The sequence below is a fragment of the Medicago truncatula genome, chromosome 3 (assembly GCF_003473485.1).
Source record: "Medicago truncatula cultivar Jemalong A17 chromosome 3, MtrunA17r5.0-ANR, whole genome shotgun sequence".
Taxonomy (NCBI): Eukaryota; Viridiplantae; Streptophyta; class Magnoliopsida; order Fabales; family Fabaceae; genus Medicago; species Medicago truncatula.
Genome location: NC_053044.1, coordinates 27,412,249 through 27,418,248, shown reverse-complemented (window position 1 = coordinate 27,418,248; position 6,000 = coordinate 27,412,249).

Genomic DNA, 6,000 nt, shown 5'->3' with positions numbered 1-6,000 from the left:
TTGAGTTTAATTTTCAAGAAAATAGTTTAGATTAAATTTACTTGTTTTGAAGCAACTTGGCTCATCATATATATCGATTGTCTTTTACATAAGAGCACTCATCTTCTCCCCTTGAGAGCTCTAGCTCCTCGAATGTATGTTCAATCGTGTCTTTTCAACCTACTATAGTTATTGTGGATATCCCTCTGTCATCTTGTTTTTTTTAATGATAAATGTTAGTTATTGTATTTTTTTATGAAAATGTTTTGTTAGTAGTAATGAGAGATGAACTGATAATATTTTTTTGAGAGGAGTTGAATTGATGGTGTATTATTCTTTTGTTACGTAGAGCTAGGAGTGTACACATTTTTCGGTTATGAGGCAGGCAGTAGAAATAGTAGAAATCAATTATGCCTCCAAAAAGCAAGATGATTGATCTTTAGTCAAAAGATCGATAAATTTAACCAAATAATTAGACTCAAGTGGTTAATAAACTCCATTAAATGACAAATTGTTCGGTAGAACCTGAGTTCTATTTTTAGGTGGAATATTTCTTAGCCAATTATAACGACTCAATTATGCATTAGCAGAGTCCCTTACTTAATCATCCAATTTTTAAAATTAATTTTCTATTAATCGATCAGATACCATGTTTCTTTTGAACATGAAGAAAACAAAAAGAAAAAAGTATATGAAAACAACAACAAAACAGGAAATGTCAAGTCTTGATAAAAGTTGTCGCCGTAGCCTATTCGACAATTAACAGGACAGTTCAAGGATTTAAGGAGGTGCTGCAATGTTCCGAGAAATTGCTAGAGGAAGTTGGTTAGGTTTAGCATGGGAAAGCTACTTTTTTCCCACCATGGAAATGTTCCAATTAGCTTTGCCATATATATATATATATATATATTTTTTTTTTTACCAAAACAAAGTTAACTATTATGATTAATCAATCAATGTTCAATACAACAAGGATAAAAATTAAAAATATGGTGACTAACCCAAGAACAGGCCGCCCTAGCTAAAGTGTGAGTAACCAACCGTGTTCATTTGTCTCCTAACAAACTGTTGTGAATTCGAAGAAAATCACACTAATAAAATACTTGATGTGTGGAGAAATTAATAATCAAGCAACCAAAATAAAGTGGAGAAAGAAAGAGAGAACACACGAAATTTGTTTACCCAATTCGGTCCAAAACTGACCTAGTTTGGAGGAGAGAGCAGTCATCCGTTCCACTATAATGATGAGTAACTTTACAAAAGAAATATCAATGGGTTACAAGAATAAGTCTCCCGTCTAATTCTACCCAAAGTCCCAATCTTTTCCCGTGACTGTAACACCCCGTTTTCCCAACATAAAAATTTCATTTAATTAATCAGAGTAATTCACATAAACGGAATGTCACACTTCTTTTCTTAAAATCATAAACGGAATAATTAACTAATTATCCTTCAAAATTCAATAACATAATATTTAATACTTCGCAGTGGAATTTATTCAAACATCTAAAATAGTCTTGGCACGAAGGCCTCATCAAAGCATCTCATAAAAATCCAATTAACAACTTAATCATGTAAATTCATAAGCAATACGTAAGGAATAGAAAAGCATGCAACAAAGTTCCCATCCCGTTACGTATCAGAGCACCTAAAGACACACGTGAGAGATAATTCACTCATGACAGCAATCTAACAGCGACTTAAACTCGATCACCTGCAAGTTATTCATACGAAGAGCAACATTTCCAAGCAGAAGGGGTGAGATTTCACATTCAATAATAATAAGCATATAATTCATCAAAAGCATTTAACGACTTAAACTTCATCAATTAATAACATTAAATCCTATTATAATATTTCATTAATAACTCAATCAACTTCTAATCATTATTAACTTCATATTCATTGCATTATATACATCATCACTTAGCACATAATAATCAAATCATAATCATCATCATATAGCATCATAAACATCATCTTATAACATAAACGACGCAACATAATCATCATCTCATAATAATATAAACAACACAACATAATCTTCATCTCATAATAATTTACACAACAACATATTCCCCATCTTATAATAACATAAGCAACAACATATTCATCATCTTATAATAACATAAGCAACAACATAATCATTAATATTTCATGGTTTGTCTTTATCAACAACTTCAACAATTCATCAACGACAACGTCAACCTGACAACACAACTACGTGAGAGTACACCACCTCTTATAATACGACAACGTAAGAATACACCACCTCTTAATGAATAACAACGTAAGTGTACACCAACTCTTATAAACGACAAATAAGAGTACACCACCTCTTAAAGAATAACAACGTAAGAGTACACCACCTCTTATAAAATGACAAGTAAGAGTACACCACCTCTTAAAGAATAACAACGTAAGAGTACACCACCTCTTATAAACGACAACGTAAGAGTACACCACTGATAAGTGCTAGAAAGTTGTATTTTAAGTGATATATTTTAGGCACTTTTGTTACTTGTTTTGCAAGTTATTGAGGGAAAAGCCGAGAAATAAGTGATTATTGCCCTTTTACGCTTTATCTATCTTACTTCACCCATTTTGTGCAGGATTCGAACTCAAGACATCAAGCAAAGAGAAGAAAATGGAGAAGAGTACAAAAAGGTAGAAAAATGAGATCACTCGCCTCCAACTCGCCATGGCAAGCATCAAAGGCGAGCAATTCCAGTAAGCATCAAAGATCCTTCGCCACCAACTCGCAATGGCTAGTGGAAGGCGAGCAAACTCGCCATGGCGAGTGGAATGACTCGCGAGGCGAGTTAGGGCGGTTTAGCCTCTCACAGCTGACGTGGCACAAACCCAATGGCGAAGGAACCTCAACTCGCCATGGCGAATGAATGAGCTCGCGAGGCGAGTTGATGCAGAGTCAGAATTGTATAAATAGCCCACTCAACCATTTCATTGAGATATAGTTTTTTACTTAGTTTTTCTCTGAGTTTTTCACTTGTAATATTTCTAGAGAGAGATAGGGCTTGTTCTTCATAGAGTGAGAGTGATAGAGAGTGGATTCTTCATTCTTTGTTGAGAAATCACAAGTTGTAAATGAATCTTTCTCCTTCAATTCATTCTTGCAAGGCTTCCATGACAATGAGTAGCTAAATCTCCTTTGTTGGGATTAGGGGTACTTGATCTTAGCTTAACATGTAATCTTTTGATCTATAAATATATGGTTCTAGCATTTGATTTGATATTGATGTTATTCTTGCACTTTAATCTTTATCTTTGATTTAATTGTGATTGAGAAATACTTTTGAATCTAGGTTTAGAATAACCATCTATCAAAACATAGGTTCTAGACATGGAATCGATGTTTTGATAATCACTTTGTGTATCCAAACCTAAAGCTTTCTTATCATTCAATAGATCGAGAAATCATCGATTGAACGATAAGATCGACTCTTGAATCATTCAATAGTTTGAGACATCGACGATTGAATGATACAATTGATTTCACAATATTGTTTGGACACGAATAGTGTTGTCGAGGGATACGTGATAATATCAAAGAAAAGCTAGAATCCATGTATGATCATTAGGTTACGTGTGACGCTTGATCAAGGAACTCTAATCCTAACAAGTTTCACGCCCTATTAATCTCAATTTTATCGTTTGCAATTGAGTTACTAAAACAAACAACCAATTATCTTTTTAACTTGGAATGGTATTTGGTGTCGAACGGTCCGCGATATCGCACTAGTCCTGAGGAGACGATATAAATACTTACAATTGTTTGATGCAAAAATACTACATCAACCACCTCTTAAAGAATAACAACGTAAGAGTACACCACCTCTTATAAACGACAACGTAAGAGTACACCACCTCTTAAAGAATAACAATGTAAGAGTACACCACCTCTTATAAACGACAACGTAAGAGTACACCACCTCTCACAAAACACCTGAACATAAACAGTCACCAACAACAACTTCAACTACGACTTCAACAACTTAGACAACATCAACACCTTAAGACTCCAATACTTTGGAAAGACAACTTACAACTTTACAACTTAAACCAACACCTGCAAATTAATTAATATTCAACAACAGTGGCACGACAACAACAACGACTTTGCATCATAATATCATATTTATCAACATATGCATTCATCTAGCAATTCATCAATCATGAACAACATCATATAACATTCATATTCATCAACAGATAATAATTCATTAATCATTAACTGCATTGATTACATCATTAAATATTATCTTTATATATATATCAAATAGCTAAGATCAAGCAAGTAATAAAATTGCTATTATTTTAGCTTAAAATAATGATGAGAGCAACGAGGGATCATGCATCAAATAATATAACTAATAACTAATAATTCAAGGGATGTATAGAAAACAATGACTCGGTGAAGCAAGTAAGTTGAAACACATGAAGATATACATAGAAGCAATAACTCGGTCGGCACATCCAAACAACATAAATTGGTTCATGTAATTACCTTTTCAAACCATGAACACAAAATATAACATTGTGAATTAATTTTGTATCCTAATCAATTAATTGAAGACTAAATACTAATTTGATTTTATAACTAGTCAAAGATTGAATTCACCGTTTGGACTCTTTTTATTCATAAAGCAACAAGACTCGGTTAACAAGAGATCTCATACACAAATGTATCTTATCCTAAAGATTACGAAATCGAAATGCAGAAATACATCATTATATAACCATATGGACATCGATATGCAAGGACACGAATATAACATGAATTCATTAAAAGATCATGAAAAACAATGGAAAATAAAAACCCTTCACTACCCATATGTTCATAGAATCCTTATGGTGAATAGAGACTCCCCCTTACGTTAATTCAATGGTTTGCCTACTCTTTCAACAATCAAATTGCAATTCAAAACCCTAACTTCTTTTTAAAACTCTAACTTTTAAACATAATTCCCAAATTTCCAAAACTACAACCTACCACCTATTAAATCCAGTTTCAGAATTATACAACTTATAATTAGAGAAAGTTTGTCCCACCCTTACCTTAGTATTGATAATCGGCGGTCTCTCTCCCTCTTGGTTCTCCTCTTCTCTTGTTTTCTCCCTTTTTCTCCAAAAAGAGCAGTTTCACTTAAAAACTTTTCTAAACCTAGTTTCTTCCTTATATCTCTCCTCAATCCACTTTATCTTATTTCCTCTATTTCCACTAAACTCTTCTAAATTCCAAAACAGCCCCACATCTTAATATTTATTTTATTTTCAAATCTTATTCTAGTAAATAATAAAATAAGTCTTTAAATAAAATATCAACACATCACATAATCATATAAAATCACATAAATCATCAAAGTGGACTCTAAACACTATAAAATAATTAAATAATAAAATAGGACGTTACAGTGACCAAGAGACTCAATCCTAATAGTGTTTTCCAAGGTGAATCAACCCCAACCTTAGTGTTTGTTGCCAAGAGCAAACTCTATACAAACCCTAGTTTTCTTGTTGACATCTAAACTCTTGTTTTCAGCCCCCTCTAGCTCAATGTTTACTATGATACAAGGTCTATATTTATAATAAAAGTATCCCTTAAAATTTGGAACAAATCTGCACTTAAAAATACGTTTATGTTTTTCGCCTCCAACGCACCATCGTGCCACATTGCGATCCCATCGTGCCACATTTTTTCCAGTGACTTGCTTCAGAACTGAAACAACCAATCGTGCCACGTTGCCCTGCAAACGTGCCACGATTTCTCCAGAACTTGATTTTAAGTTAACTCTCACACAAACTTCACCTCGAAGTTGGAATGTAAAGATAACTTATAAATAATACTAGATACAATAGCTTAGAATTCCGAATCACCATGACCCAGAGACGATAGAGCTTGCACTAGAGTAGTTGTGTCAGACTCGAAGACAACCCAATCTCATCTGTTCAAATCAACAAATTGTGAATGACATCGAATAAGTCTATTGCTTTGCCATAAAT